Source organism: Xenopus laevis, chromosome 8L, assembly GCF_017654675.1.
Source record: "Xenopus laevis strain J_2021 chromosome 8L, Xenopus_laevis_v10.1, whole genome shotgun sequence".
NCBI classification, from domain to species: Eukaryota; Metazoa; Chordata; class Amphibia; order Anura; family Pipidae; genus Xenopus; species Xenopus laevis.
Genome location: NC_054385.1, coordinates 79,119,244 through 79,136,842, shown reverse-complemented (window position 1 = coordinate 79,136,842; position 17,599 = coordinate 79,119,244). Strand labels below are relative to the sequence as shown.

At 36.8% G+C, this 17,599-nt stretch overlaps 1 protein-coding gene across 1 annotated transcript in view; it reads right to left on the bottom strand.

Annotated features, from left to right (window-relative positions):
- ppp4r4.L (protein phosphatase 4, regulatory subunit 4 L homeolog) overlaps window positions 1-17,599 on the bottom strand; it is an 80,359-nt gene that overhangs the window by 51,888 nt on the left and 10,872 nt on the right. The window lies entirely within an intron of this gene.

Here is a 17,599-nt window from a genome sequence, read left to right as displayed (position 1 = left end):
TATGTAAAAACTGCTGCTGCTCGCCAAACTTTAAGGATTCTCTCCATGTTTTTCAGCAGAAAAAGAAGGTTGAAGCAGGTTGAGTGACCTCTCTACTGCAGCCATTCTTTACCAGTACTTACATTCTTAGTGTTCTGCCCACCTGTTTGTTATATATAAAGAGGACTTAAATAATATTGCTCGCTGTCTTTGTGTGTCTTTTACTGTAATGTGTACTTCTGTCAATCTTTTTGTAATTCCATGTTCTTAAAATGGAAATAGAAATAAATATGTCTGAATGTTACAAAATATTATTTTCTATTTCTATTTGGTTTTCCTTTAAAGGGGCAGTTCACTTTCACAAATTGTATTGCTCTTTTAAACACCAACTATTTTAGTTTTCCTTCTCTACTTTCTTACAGTAATAGCTCAGGAGCCTTGTGGACATCTAAACTATCTAAGCATCAGATGAGAAATGCCAACATATGACTGTAAAGGTCTGTGTAACTTGTGGTGCTATATAAATAAATGATAATGGTGAAACTAAAGTATAACATTGTAATAGTTTAAACTTCAGAAAGTCAGCTGCTGAGCTGCTACTGGAGGTAAGGTACACACCTAGTGGCATATTTATCAAAGTGTGAAGTGACAATCTGTCCCAAATGAGTAAATAGAGCAATATAATTCCCTTCTCGCAAACTGTAAGTTCAGACTTTGATAAATATAAAACATACATCTTAACAGTAGAAGTTTAATATAAAGAAAGATTTTCTGGTCCAGTTAGGCTACTTTAAACATTATAGATATATTCCAACCTATTCCTGCATATTGTGTTTTGAACAGTAACACCAAAAAAGTAATTGAAATATCATATAGTGTTGCACTGCACAGGTAAAACTGATCTGTTTGCTTCAGAAACACTACTATAGTTCATATAAACAAGCTGCTGTGTAGCAATGGCTGAAATTGAAAAAGGCTATATGGCACAGGATAAATATTGCTACAGAGCAGCTTATTTATATAAACAATAGTATGCTGTGCAAACACAGTAGTTTTACCAGTGCAGGGCAACACTGCATTATATTTTTATTACTTTAAATCACTTTTTTTTGATGTTACTGTTCCTTTAATCTTATTGAATCACCTCTGCTCATCTTTCTCCAGCTCTACTACTGGATGAAATAAAGAGTGAAACCAAAAAAAAAAGAACAACAACAACAAATAATCGAAATAGAAAATTAGGCAGATATATATATCAAGCAGGTTTGACTATCCCGTCAGACGGAGAGTTTCAAGAGTGCAATCATATGATCCTCCTCCTCTTTCTAAAAAGATTTCAGGTACACCCTCGCTCGAATTCCAGTCCAGCCATTTAAAAAGCATCTCACAGCACTTGAATGGTGCAAAGGACAGTAGGAATTACCCTTTATTCTTGCTGGATTGGGCAGTCTCAGAAACACTAAAAGGCATATTTATAAAAATCCAAATTAATTTTTTAAATTAAAAAAAAGTCTGAACAAACTAGAATCCACAATTGGACCTTATTTATTATTAAAAAAAAGCACAATTTAATTTTTTTTGATTTTTGTCTGAACAGTCCAAAATAGTCGGATTTTCAGGCTAATTCCAGCGCAGAGCACAGAAACGTCAAAATAGGATCGGGACTTATATACAACCTTGGCAGGTCTGAGGTGCTGAATTTTTAGGATTCAGACTTTTTCCAATCTCTGGGAATTATTCTAATGTTCTAACATTTGGCTAAAATTGATACAGCAACCCCTCATATTGTTCCCTGTATGGACAAGTTTACTGTTAGAACTTTATTTGTGGAGAAGGGAGATATTTACTCACACAATCACTTCTTTTGGCACTTTGATTTTGGCACTTTGCACCACATCTTTTACCCACCAGCATTGGTCACTGAAAGAAATGTTCTGCTTATTCAAATATTAGAGGCATATGTGAAAATAATACATGCATTATTGGCATTGCTTGGGAAAACAGGTAGGCAACCTCCCCCCCCTTTGCATACTATCTGTCCCCTAACTTCTGTATCATTCAGATGTGCAAGTTAGAGAGCGTCCGTAGGTACAGGCTGCCCTTTGGAAGGCAGTAAGGACAGGGATACCTTGGACTCACCAGCATTGGTCTCTGCATCTTATGCCTGATTTTCAATCCAGTACAAGGTTCAGAATGCAGAGAGACCTCAGAAGCAACTACTTGCTGAATATGCACCCTTTGATGCTCTTGAAGTTGAATATTATACCTTTAAGGCAGTGGTGCCCAAAAAGTAGATTGGGATTTACCAGTGGATCTTTAACTGGTGATCAGTAGATCTCAAGACACTGTCAACGAACAGCTTCACTAAATTACACTTCTGTTTAATTCTTTTCATTCAGATATTTACTATGGTTTATTTATTAAGGTTACATAATAAAAAGTTGTTAAATACAACAATATACATTTGCTCATGAATCAATATAGAGGTTAAGCAATATTTTCAATGGAACAGAATGCTAACAAAGCTTTTATGGATGTAGGTCATAATAGGACAACATCACTAAAAGCAGACCTTACATTAGTTAAGTATGGGCACTCCTGCTTTAAGTTATCTGCACAATCTAGATTTGCAGATGCAGATACAGATACTGTTGATCTCTCTCTCTCTCTCTCTACTTCAACAATGCCAAGTGCCACATAAACTACCTTGAATCACTTTTAAATAGCACTGCCCTGTAATCCTTTTCTTCCATTCAGTTGCAGGCATTTAATGTACAATATCTGTAATTTTAAGAATTCAACATTTGGCACAAAGATAACATGTAAATTGTAATCTACTAATTTCTCATACTTTACCTAGTGTTTTGTTAATGTAGATAAATATAAAATGTTAAGATTTCCTATTTAAAACAGCCACCAGGTGCTTGTGACAGTAACCATAGATTGTAAGTTCCAAAGTGGAGGAAACTGATGTAGCACTGTAAAGCACTGGATAATATATTTAATATATTGGTGCTATATAAAGCATAGTAATAATAATGGCCTCCTCAATTATATTTAAAATAAGTTACAACATTTTTTAAAAAAAAAAAAGGTTATCCATGATTCTATTCACTTGCAGATATCTATCTTCCTTGGCATACATATAACTGCAAGAGTGTCACAATCACTTCTAAACTGCTTTATATTATAAATCTATCCAGACCAAGAGAACAAATGTCCAAGGAAGTTGAAGACATATATACAGTATGATGTTATATTATTGCCAGCTGCAAGTCATCAAACTTGTTGCAACATTTTCTTGAACTCCAGTGGCAAATAAAATTCTACTATAATGTAGAAATGTTTATTGAAACACTCCACTAATTATATAATACCCTTGAAGCTAAGCACTGAGCTATTTATTGCATCTCCATTTCCAGCAGCTAATCAGTTAAATAAAGGAACAATTAGATGAGCCATAAAACACATGGTGACGGTTACTGTATTGTCCCAATGTCTAGTAACAGTAGGTTACCATGGCATTTGCTAAGAGAAAGTGCAGAGCAACCAAAAGTGAGCCTTGTAATTTTGCTAACAGTAGGCGGAATCTGAATCCTTAATTCATTTTCTCTAAGGAGAATTTCACACTCTGCTAAACCAAATTGTTGTATACATATATATATATATATATATATATATATATATATATATATATATATATATATATATATATATATATATATATATATATTGTGACTCGAGATGAATGCTCTTATGATTATGCAATATAGAAATCTTAAACTATGAAATATGCATATTTGAAAATAATCTGCCCTGTGGCAGATGAGACTTTAAGATAGAAGGTAATGCAGATCTGGACTTCGGCTATGAATAAGGCAAGGCCAGGTGTGCAGATGGGGTTACCAGGAAAACAATTAGTGTGAGTACAGTGCTCTTACAGGTATTACATAGAGAGAGCAGTCTGAGAGAGCAAAATGGTACATAGCACCAAAGAAATCAGCACCACATGTCAGTTCATCTTGGCCTTTTCAGGAGACTGAAATATCTTCTGATCAAGATGAAACAGATAAAAGAGCTCATTTACAAAGCGACAAGCACTGTGCAAAGTTCAAAAAAAGGTTGCAATCGGCTCAGTGTTGGCGTACAGAGACCTGTGAACTGCATCTTGAATTGAGTGCTGCATTAGGCAGCTCTTGATTCAAGAGAGGCCGGAGCGGGTAGGCATGTAGGTGTCCCCCCTCCTGCCCCCTACCTTGGTTGTCATTTAGAGGTGCAAGGTATAGAGCGGCAGGTGGCACACCCAAGTTGGAGCCCTTTCCTTACCACCTATACTAAGATTTAATCTTCTGATCCATGAAAAGAGCAGCCATCCCAGAGACACAAGTGCTGTGGCCCATATACTATCTGTAATACTTCTCAGTTTTTCATTAAAATTCCATATGATTCCATAAATGAACATTTTTATCTTTGTAAGGGAAATGGCACATGAGGAAATTATGGTTTTTTTAACTGCCTTGTTTTTTTACTTGCCTAAATTTAGGGCTAACACATCCAAAATCACCCACCTCTGGTCTGAGGAGAATCACCTACATGTGCAAGCACCAATGTAGTATAGATATAGGTAATATAGATAGAAGTTGGAGAAAGCCAGTCCTCCCTCTTTCCGTGGAGCATATAATTTGGCCCAGGCTATTCTAGGTGTTTTATTGTTCCATAGGAATGGGATTAGAAGTTGATTCAATGTTTTGAAAAACATTTTCTGAATGTGGACCGGGGCATGATGGAATACATATAATAACTTGGGGAGAAAAATCATTTTGACAATGTTAACCCTGCCCAAAGGGTTAATGGTAATTTAGTCCAGTGGATTAGGGTTTGTGATAATTTGGTAAGTATTGGGTCCAGGTTTAATGTTAAATATTAATGATATCCGCATGCATTGTGACCCCTAAATATGTGAATTGATTGGCCCACTTCAAGGGAATTCCAGATGGTAGATGTTGAGGTTGTTTAGGGTCTATCGGGAATAGAACAGATTTCTCCCAGTTGATCTGCAAGCCTGAAAAAAGGCCAAATTGGTTGACTACATTAAGTAGCTCAGAGAGGGAATTGTTAGGATCAGCCAAATATACTAAGATATCATCAGCATACAAAGAAATCTTTTCTTGTATGGTGGATAGGGTTAAACCTTTGATTTGGGAGGATTGTCTAATTAGGATCGCCAATGGATCAATTGTCAAGGCAAATAGCACTGGAGAGAGAGGGCACCCTTGCTTTGTTCCTCTAGTTAGTGGGAAGGAGGGAGATTTAAAGCCGTTGACTCTGACTTGGGCTATGGGATTCTTATAGAGGAGTTTAATCCAAGTTAAGAATTTTGGGCCCAGCCCAAAACAGGTTAAGACCTCCCATAGGTAATCCCATTCTACTGAGTCGGAGGCTTTTGCAGAGTCCAGTGAGGCCACAACTCTGGTTCCTGTCTCTATGTGTGGGATTTGAAGATTAGTAAAAAGTCTTCGGAGATTGATATTGGTTGAGCGCCCAGGCATAAAGCCTGATTGGTCGGGGTGTATAAGATCAGGGACCACTTGTTTGAGTCGGGAGGCAAGGATTTTGGCCAGGATTTTGGTATCTGTGTTAAGGAGAGATATAGGGCGGTATGAGGCACATAGGGATGGATCCTTCCCTGGTTTAGGAATGACTACTATTAATGTTTCTGCAAATGTCGGGGGCATGGAAACACTATCATATGCATTTTGGAGAGTTTCCAGGTACTTAGGGGCAAGTTGCTCCGAGAGAGACTTATACCAGTCTGGGGGTAGCCCGTCTGGACACGGGGTCTTATTAGAGGGTAGCAATGTAATTGCCTTAGTGACTTCTTGAACAGTGAAGGGAGATCCAGAAATGGTCATCTGGAGAAGCAAATGTTATTTTTAACTTATAGGGGAACCCTGGTCACCAATTATTTTTTTTAACTTGTAGGGGGGCCTTGACCACCAATTTTCTAAAAAAAACTTTTATGGGGGGCCCTGATGCCACAGTTTTTTTTAACTTATAGGGGGACCTGCCCATCAATGGCTTTTTATAACGTGTGTGTGTGAGGTTTACCGTTTTTAGCGCTGATGTCTGTGTGGTCTTTTAACTGTGTTGTGGGCTGGATCTGGGGTGGGCGGGGCCAATAGGGCCCCGAAGATTTTGTTGTACGGGGCCCCATGATTTCTAATGGCGGCCCTGTCGGTAAGTATATACAGTTGGCATATTAGTCATAATCATTCCCCAAGTTTAGAAAGTTGGCCATGAGCCCCATACCTTTTCAAATTTCCCAGGGGATTTTTTTTTGGTATAGAGGTAAGACATACCGTTAATATACTTCTGAATTTGTTCCAGCCATATTTGGTGAGTTGGGGGGTCTACATTTTTCCAACTATGAGTTAAACATTTACGTGCCTGAAATAAACTATGCTGTATAGTTGTCAAATAGTGTTTATGTCAAATGGAGATTCATCACATGCTCCTAATATAGCTAGCTCTGGAGTTGGAGCAAGAGGTATTCCCAAAGAGTCCGCTATTGCATCAAACACTTCCTTCCAGTACCTTTGTATTCTTGTACAATGCCATAACATATGTTTATAATATAACTCAAGTCTGGCATGGCTGCACCTCCACTATCTGTGGCTTTCTTAAGGGTGTCTATTTTAAGCCTTTTTCTCCCAGCTTATCAATTTATCCAGTTTTTGGAAGAATACTTTGGAAATTACTATAGGCGCCTGCGTAAGTATATATAGAATCTTGGGGAGTATTGTCATTTTAATTAGTCAACTACACTCTTGTGGACTAAGCGGTAGACCTGACCATTGTTTAAATTTAATTTGCACCATCTGCAGTAGAAGTAGGACATTCATTGGCCAGAAGGAAGATATTGGCATAGATATCCTAATGCCTAGGTATTTGAACTCTGAAGCCTCCACTAGTGCTGGTTGGGGATTGTATCTCCCTCATGTTTATCAATTAGGTACAGTGTGTATTTTGACAGGTTTACTCTCAGTCCTGAGTGGTCCCCAAAGGCCCGAAGATGGGATGCCAGTTTATCTAACAAGGATTTGCAATCTGCCAGATAAATCAATGAATCATCGGCGTATAACTGTATTTTCTCCTGAATGGGTCCTGCCTTCCAGCATATTATCTCAGGGTATTTTCAAATAATTGCAGATAATGGTTCAATCGCTATTGCAAAGAGGAATGGGGACAGGGGGCATCCTTGCCTCGTTCGTCATGCTAGTGTGAGGTATGGGGAGGCCATTCCATTTAATACCACTGATGCCACTGGGTTGGAGTATAATACCTGGATGAGTGCCAGGAATTGGGGGCGAAACCCATCTTGATCATCACCTTTCAAAGAAAGGGCCACTCTAATGTGTCAAAAGACTTGGCAATGTCCAGCATTGCCAAGGCCCTGTCACCCCTACTGTCATGGTCTATAGTTAAATTTATATATAGCCTTCTAAGATTTATTGCGCTGCTCTTGTGGGGCAGGAAGCCGGTTTGGTCAGGCGCTATAAGTGTCTCTATTACTTGCTGTAATCTTCTAGCCAACACTTCTGCCAGGATTTTCACATCACAGTTCAATAGAGAACTGGGTCTGTAAGACCCACAGTCTAGTTTGTCCTTACCAGGTTTTGGAAGCACTATAATTGTTGCCTCTCTCATTGAGGGGGGGAAGGTCCCCAGTGACCAGGGCCGACTTATATACTGACAGTAGTTGGGGGGCTAGTGTGTCCGCGTATGTTTTGTATATTTCTATGGGGAGTCCATCCCTCCCAGGCGACTTCCCACTAGAGAGTGATTTTATGGCTTCCAATATTTCTGTATTAGTGATTTCCGCCTCTAGGCTATTTTTATGTTCAATTTGTAAGGCTGGGAGTCAAGTTTGATCCAGGTAGGTAGATATTTGGTTACTATTACGGTCCAGATGTGATTAGTATAGGTGTTCATAAAAGGTTCAGAATATCAAACTGACTGCATTAGGTTCTTCTATTATGCCCCCTGCTATATTCCTAATTGCTGAAATAATTGGAGGAGTGGATTCTGCCCTTGCTAAGTGGGCTAGCATTTTCCCTGTTCTAGCTCCTGTTCAAACAGATTATGTTTAGGAAATATATATTTTGGATTTAATAGTGTTAATTTCAGATATATAGATGCCCCGTAAGTATGCTTTAAATGCATCCCAGTTGTATGGTGCATCCCCTAAGGGGGTATTGTTATTTGAATATTCTTTTATTAAGGCTTCTATCCTCAGTTTTCCTTACTAGATCTATCCAAACTGGGTTGAGGCGCCAGCTCCTTGAACCTGGGGACTCTCCCCATGTCCATACCATTTCCAAAGGGGCATGTATTTTTATTGTGCCCCAAAACAGCAAGGTGCAGCCAAATCATTATTTCCTTTTAATCTATCTATATGCTCTAGCTTCTAACCAAATTACTCACTGCACATAACAGGGGAAGTATAGGGAGGGATACAGAGATTGATTACTTTCAAAAACATGACTAATTTTTAATTTGTTCAAATGAAAATAGATATGTTCTGGAAAGATTTAATACTAATTGTGAACGTACACATTTCTCTTTTAAATTATGAAAATTGAAAACCATGCTAGGAAAAAAAATATATTCTTTTTAGGTAAAGCTGGGGATGTCTTTCTTCTGAAAAAAGTACAGTGTGCAGGAACTAAATTGCTAATTTACACAGAAAAGAAAGGGATACTGCTACACAACTTTGAGTACCTCATCACATTGCCTTTATCACCCTTATTATGCCATGTGTTAGTATAATCTTGACTTTATCTTTGCTCCCATCAGTTAAATGTAACTACCTTTACAATGTTTCGCAAGTAAAAATAATAATAATAATCTAATTAAATGTCAGCAATGTTCTTTAACTTTTGAGTTTGTCTAAGCATACAAAAAAACACTACACTACCACTACTAACTACAGTACTTTACACATGACCTCAAACTGCCACTTCAATTCACCAACTTCCAGTTAGTAAAGTCCATCTATTTCTGTTGGGAAGCTGTGGAATAGCAACAAGTAAAGCATAAGCACTGCTATATGAATATGGACTTATGGAGTTATGAGAGGAAAGCATTAGCCTGCCTATTTAGACCTAAGTTGTTCATTCAAGCATTTTGTTAGTCTTGCAGGTATAAAAAATATATTTCTACTCTCCTTTTATTTATCAATAGTACATTCTATTGAAGTTTCCTTAACTTGTCCCTGGATAGTGATGCCAATAAGGGAACAACTCACCTTCTAAAAATTAGGATGGTGGGCCTCAGCACATATTTTCAAAAAGACAGGAAGGGTAGAAGGATACATGTCGATTTTTATTGATCTAGTCCAGATTTCTGGCTTTTTTTTTGTTTTATTTTGTTTTTTCCAGCCCAAAAATCTACAGGTAAAAATGAGTTACCTTACTAAATTCCTCTCCTTACTAAAGACCTTAATGTAGGGACTTGAAGAGCAATGTGATGGGAACGGATGTCCCCATCTCCCAACCTGCCACTAACCTTCAGTTTAAAGGAGAAGGAAAGCTACGGAGGCATTTTATTGCCAATAGATTAGCTGCAATAGTGCAAGCTAGAATGCTATATTTATTCTGTAGAATGTTTTACCATACCTGAGTAAAAAGCTCTAGAAACTCTCTGTTTGTTTAGGATAGGAGCTGCAGTATTAACATGGTGTGACATCACTTCCTGCCTGAGTCTCTCCCTGCTCTGGGCTCAGATTACAGTAGAGAAGGGAGGGGTGGGGGGAGAGGAGCAAACTGAGCATGCTCTTGCCCAGGGCAATGAGGTTTAAGCTGAAGGCAGGAAGTCTGATACAGAAGCCCATGTGTACACAATAGAAGGAAAGAAATGCTGTATTTCTTTTGACAGGGGACTCAGAGCAGCACCACTTTGGGGGTTTACTGGTATATTTAGATGGACCTTTCTGATAAGGCTTACTTAGTTTTAACCTTTCCTTCTCCTTTAAATCAAGTAGTAAAAGAACAGATCAGACAATGGTCTGGCCTGACAGCAATCTTACGAAAGTTTTTGTCCGACAAAAGCTAGTGACAGTCTCCCACTGAAAATCGTCCGATCGGCAATACATGCAGAGATTTAATCTGGCTGATCGTCCAAACGACCAATCTCCATGGGACAAAAAAATGTCTGGGTTCTTCACACACGTACGAATTGATGATTTGTACGATCGGATCTTTGCATCTATGGCTAGCTTAAGGCTATTACAGTTTAGTGGTCAGAATCTATGCAAATGCATATTTTTGCAAATACAATTCATTTTCTTTCTTTATTATAAGACACTTGTATCAGGGCAGGAGAATTAGTACGAATTAGTAAAGAAACTAGCAAGTTGTTAATAGTTAATGTAAACACATTCCATGACACTGCCAAAAAAAAGCTGAGTAAAAGAAATCTACTGAAGAATGTAAAAAATTTAAACAAACACAAAAATTATTTGATGAGAAAAAGCTTATCTCACAGTTTATCACATGAAAACTTTATTAAAATCGAAGGGAAAAACAGGATTTAGGAGAAAAGTTTATTCTCCTCAACTTGAATCTTGACCATAAATTTTTACGCGATAAACAATAAAATTAAATTTTCTCATTGATTTGAATCTGGTCTAAAACATAAGAATAGAAAGTAATGAACAAAATAAATTAAATGTAATTTGAAGTAAAACACATAACTGGGCAACTTCCCTGCTTTATATACTCAATATATGAGAAAACATGAGTGCTTGCCTAATGGTCAATCCCGAATTACAGCATTGTCTGAAGGAACAAACCACTAAAAACTAGACAGAGTATCAGAGGGTAGAAATGCAACACAAATTTTGAAGAACAAAACAAATACAGGTATAGGATCCCTTATCCGGAAACCCGATATCCAGAAAGCTCCAAATTACGGAATGGCTGTCTCCCATAGACTCCATTTTATCTAAATAATCCAAATTTTTAAAAATGATTTCCTTTTTCTCTGTAATAATAAAACAGTTGCTTGTACTTGATCCCAACTAAGAGATAATTAATCCTTATTGGAAGCAAAACCAGCCTATTGGGTTTATTTAATGTTTAAATTAATTTCTAGTAGACTTAAGGCATGAAGACCCAAATTACGGAAGAATCCGTTATCCGGAAAACCCCAGGTCCCGAGCAATCTGGATAACAGGTCCCATACCTGTACTTTAAATGAACAATTCTGACTCCTTAGAAGAGAAATGATTCCCTCCCTTGTTGGAGTGCAGCCTCCTTTATATGTATTATGAGGACTTGTGGCAAAATAATTTTATATGAGAAATGTTGGAGAAAGCTACTAAATATGAGATTTCACTTGAGCTTATTATATCAATGCAATTTGATTAGATCTCAAACATTCAAGTTAAGCCAGTCATATACTATTGCATACATTAAGAAAGATGAGTTGAATGTGACTTTTGACTGGTGCGCACTGAGACAGAACACAAATATTTAGTCTTTATTAACAAAACTGATTGGTATAAACAAAGCTACTAAGAATGCAAGCGATCGTGAATATGAGATTCCTAATCATAAGCAAAAGTCAATCAGGATGAACGTACATAGCAAACAAAAGCAGGCATACATGGGTGTTTTTTATTTAGTGATTAATTTTCACATATTACAAAGAAACTGAGACACACCTTAAGCCAATGTTATACAAACAATCTTTGCAAGACTACTAAAGTTTCTGACAGGTACACATTACTGCCCTGGGGGATGTCTGGAGTTTGGTTCAGGGATGTGGTAGCAGATCAGGTGGATGGAGAACACCCAGTGCAGGAGGCTTCTGCTTGAGAGTCCTCTTGAATAGGGAATTAACCCCTGGACCCCTAGTCCTGAAGCAAACCGTATCACCTGTGAAAAGGGCTTTTAAACTTTCATATTGTTTTGTCCTTTTTTAAGACTAAGGGTGGTGTTTTGTAATAACAGGCAAAGGTCAAAGATGTTTGTTGTGCCTACTACTTGGTTAAGTGACATGTAGATACAGGGACAAATATAGAGTCCCATTGTTAATGGTAGGTAAAATGTATCTGTATCTGTATCAATATTTGTTTCACACTGGTGTTGCATGAATTGTTTCTACTACATACTTTCCAATTTTTCACTATTCAGTTACACAGAGCCCAAAGGGATCACTAAACTTACCATGTGGCTAAAGGCATATGAAAAGCCTTTTGCACCTGGAGTTGGACTTTTTCCCTTTGGAGGGCCAGACAGACAGTGACATAAGGGAGTGTGGTACATTACATCAGGGTGAAGCAGATGACATTAGGGGGTTTGTAGCATGATGCAGTAAGGACCAAACTTTTTATTTAGAGATGGCCATACATGGCCAGATGTGCTACTTCTGGCACAGTCACCAAACATGCAAATATGCTGAATCAAATCAGGCTAATTTATTGGAGCCTAGGGGACCCGTCGGATGAGGACTGCATCAATGTCCCCCATATGCTCCTCATCCACCAATCCTGCTTATATAAGAAATTTCCATGGTATTTGTTATTTTTCACCAAACAAGGCAAAGACTGAAGTTGAAAGCAGTTTCATTTACTTTACAGTTGGTGCATCTCCAGTCCACATAATCATCTTCATCTCTATTATTATTATTATTACATTATTTTATTATCACATATTTATAAAGCATATTCCGAAGCAATGTACAATAGAAGGGTGTATAAATCAAACATATAAGTTACAAACAAAAATACAACTTATGCAAGAGGTAACAAGTGCACTGCTCAACAAATTACAATCTAATCTTATTTGAATTAAGTTGTGGGACTGTCACAACAGACTGTGTTAGTCAGTCAACCTGTATTTTGCTAGTTAATCAGACAGACCTCTAGTGCATGTATTGTTTAATTTTTTGGAGTGACCATTTGTTTTCTCTTTCCTATAGCTTTATTGCAGTATATGTGTTAATTATTACTCCAGCATGTATACTAGTGTATAACCGTGTACTTTTTAGATTAAATTTCACAAAATATTATAGAAATATGTGAATATCATGTTAGGTTAAAATCCATCCAATTATTTATAAACCCTTCTTCTTGTGAGATATCCTTAGCCACCTATTAACCCTGTTAATTTCAGGCTAATCCTTCTGCTTAAGCATGGACCTGCCACCATTTTAATACTGCTACATTACAACAATGAAGGACTTTTATTTACTTGTCTAACATAGTTTTTTTAAGGTTTTCAGACAGGGGGGCTCTTATCTACCTAGCAACAGGTGACACTAATAAAACACACAATTTCACAAACTTTACACAACTTTTCCATGACAATTAAAGGAAGTCCATCATCTGATCTTAGGCAAGCAGAACTAGGATTTGTTGAGTAATAACATAAATCATTACCGGTCTTACAAGGCTTTTGCTGATGAGTTATTTATCCTACAATTCCATTCAAGAAAGCACATTATGTAGACAAGCTACAGAAAATATCTTACCTTGTGAAATCTTAATATAGATTAGTTTTAAAAAAACATTCATGAACACATAAGTTATAATAACTGCATAAATAATTTAAACAAACAAACTGAATAACTGATAAAGTTTTACCCACCTTGAGAAGTGATCAATACAAATTACTTGCATGGGTGCATAATCATAAGAAAATACAACACCATGACCAACAGTTCATTAAATGATATAGGATAGGTTAAACTCCTAAAGTAGAAGTAGAAGTAGAATGCAGTTTGTAAGCCTATAGTGATGTAATCAAAGTATAATGACAAGTATGATATTTGGTGTTATTTTAATCATGGTATGGATCAAATTCTAATGGCTCTAATGTTCTTTTCACAGCATGTGATTTAGCAATTTGATATTCAAACACCTTACACAAGAACCAGTTTGTATTCTGCAAGTCATATGCAAAACATCCTGAAGTGACCATGGAAAGCAAGAACTACCAACAACACAAACACAGATACTGATTGTAGTATAATAGTAGGATATTGAAAACACACTACTTAAATCAAGAGGCCAAACAAACGGAAACAAAAAAGAATCAGTAGAGTAGAGGCAGTAGAGGTCCAACGGTCTTTTAGTAAAATAAACTCAAATGTGACTAACATAAAGTAGCAATTAAGGTTGAAAAACAAAAAATACATCTATCACGTTCAACCCTTGCGTTTAAATTAAACTAGCCTGGCTGCTAGTTGATCCAGAGGAAAGAGAAATCCCCATTTGTAGCTTCTCCAATTAGCTTGAGAGGGTGAAATAAATTCCTTGCCTACTCCATGATGGCAATTTACATCAGCCCAAGCATTATCTTTATACTGAGAGCAAATTTAGTAACATTGTATTTTATAACTTGCTTATATAACCTTTATCAGCTTAAATGCTCTTCTGAGGACTTTCTCTATTTAAGTAATATCCATTGTGAGCACTGCCAAACAAGACTGCACTGGATATTTAAGATGAGGCCTTACCAGACTATGGTTTATAGAAGGGTTTCATTTGCCGGCAATAGCAGAGCAGTTCTGCCGTGACCCGTGTTATTTCTGCTAATGGCAGGCTTTATCTCCACCAGCAGAAAAAAGCCAATTAAACTACCTGTTTTGTATTCTGATTACAGTGCCATTTTAATGGACAGAATAGATAGACCAACTGCTTTTTTTTTCTACAATTAAATTTTGTGTTTCAAATTCTATAATATTTTAGCTCAACCTAAAGTCCAAATGCAGCGCAGCCGACAACAGATATGTAAGCTGTTCTGAGCTAGCCTGACAGCTCTTCAACCTATAAATATATATTGTTTCCTAGTGCAAACTAAACCTTCATCTTTTTTGGATGACACTATTATTTTACTAACTTTATGCAAACCAGAGTTACTTTTCAGTTTAGAACAAAAAAACAAGAAAAGTTCCATATTTAGCTGCTATACTATGCCACGTAAATATTAAGGAAATCAGCAATCAAACACAACGCAATCTTAACTATTTTTTCTCAAAATGAACAGCAACCACTTTTTTAATGCTTTCATATAATGTGTTAAAGTTACAAAATAGGCTTTAAAAGAATAGCAATTTACATTAGCCATCAAGTTCTTTAACAAACCATAGAGGGATAAAATGAGTGAAAGCTTTTTCAGATTAAGTGGTTGCCATATGTTCTTTTGTATATGAAGGAAATAAGATACAATGCCTTCCAATTTTTCCAGTTCAGCTTGGCAAATGTCATCTTTCCGTAATAAGAACCCTGAACTAAAAGCTTTTTGTAGGCTGTAATTAAGCCAAACATATAGTCAGGATGTTTCCTTCAACCTGGGGTTCAGGAAATAATTATCAGCATAAAATGTAAAAAGATATTGTTGATCTACAGTCCCATAAAATCATTCAGAACATTAGGGTATATTGTAATTATTGTAGGACAGTGTAGACCTACAAACAGCAAATCTATTCCTACTCTATCTATCTAGGAATGAAGAGGTGGTTATTCTTCAGTGGTTTAAAGAACTCATTTATTGTTATAAACAGAAAATCTCTACAAATGTTACAAAGGGCCATTAAAAAGGTAAGGGCATGCATTAAGTTGTACACAGCAGAACGGCTCTTCCTGCATCCATCTTATGGAATTTCTTCATATTTGAAGCAAGTGCACAAGCAAGTGTATATGCAGGTGCAGGCACCCACATACCGGGCTTGGCTCTACTGTGCAAGTGTGCAGGGGGTTGCCTGTGTTTGGGTACATCCTGACAGTGTGGCAGGGCATATCCTATTCTACTAAATATTGGAAAAATATTGAGAAGCATTGAACATATTTTAAAAAAGAAACTTGTATGTATGTCCCAGGATCTAGTTTTAGGGGAATAAAGGTCCTGCAGGTTAAGTAATTGATCCCCTAGTTACAGAATTATTATAGAAGTAAACTAGTGTATTTATGTATCCAAATGTATGTCTAAGCCAGAATTTGAAAAAAATGACCACCTGATTTGATGCCACTGCAAGAAACATCAAAAGGGTGGTGAGCAACGTGTTGCTCGCAAATCATTGGTTGCTCTAGACTTAGGGACTGTATATTAATTTTACTTTCAATACATGTGCTAAAGCTCACTGTATTTCCATGGGGCTCTTTTTAAAATGTAACTGAATACAGTAAACATCATGTACTACTGTTTCTCAAAATATTTGTTTAAGAGTTTGGCAGCTACATTTGTAACCATTCATAATATAAATGGAGTTCAGTCTATCCGCACAATGCAACTTCTTTACTTTCTTGTTGCTCACCTATGAAAATAGCTAACTTATTATATGTTTAACAATAGTGCTTGCAGCAAGCCACATTGGTCATTGTCTGTATACTAAATGTTTCCTTGGGAATAGTCACATTCCTCTTAAAGAGAGGACTCAAAATGACTTTACACACACACACTGCATGTTTTTGAGAAACACAAATTGCAAACAAAAAAAATCTAAAATAAAATGTATCATGTAACCTTTTCTAGGGGTACATTAAAGGACAACAAAGGTCTGCAAGATAAATACTAATCATATTGATACCAAGTAAATATAAAAAGCTGCTATAGACTTTCAGCAAATGTATTTATCCCTCTCGCTTACTCATCTTCCCCAGGCTCTGTGTTAGTGACTTAATGCAAATTCTTCTGATGCTTCTATTACATTTAATGCACACATTTAATGCACAATTAATGCACTTCATAGGTCATTCTACAGATGTTTTGCAGGCTAATTTCTAAAACTGGTCACCGTCGCACCCTACCCTCATATACTCCTGACTTTCCTCTGCATAATTCAACAATTACTAGTCACTAATATGGATACTAATTGCAGCTAGCATTCAATGATTCCACTGTCTCCCCTGCTGCCAACATTTTGGAGGCATGTCTTAAATAAAGATGTAATTGGATTTTAATTAGGATCAAGTTATGTTTGATGCATCTGTCATTGCCTGCTTGTAGCGCACATAAAAAAAATGTATGTTGCTTAGCCCTGAGCTGTTGCCTGTGGTGAATATTGTCTGGCCCAGAACTGACCCTGGATAGCTCTGACATTTCTGTGTAGCTTTCAGAAAAAATATCTCAACCTCTTAAATTCTCATATATCAATACAAATGATTTGCAATAAATAGCAGCAAATAGATGTTTTGAACATCAGCATACAGTCATATGAAAAACTTTGGGAACCTCTCTCAGCCTGCATAATAATTTACTCCACTTTCAACAAAAATGTAACAGTTTTATGTCTTTCATTTCCCAGGAACATCTGAGTACTGGGGTGTTTTCTGAACAAATATTTTTAGTGAAGCAGTATTTAGCTGTATGAAATTAAATCAAATGTGAAATAAATAAACAAATGTGGGTACCCTTGTAATTTTGCTAATATGAATGCATGTAACTGCTCAATACTGATTACTTTTCCGAGGAGCTCAGAAAAAAAATGATTAGAACTCTATAGTGGTATTTTGTTGTTTAATTATAAAGGGGGGTGTTATTAACTTTTATAAGCATCTGTAATGAGACCAAAGAGTTGTTTATTTATTTCAACACCAACACCCTTCATCTCCGCC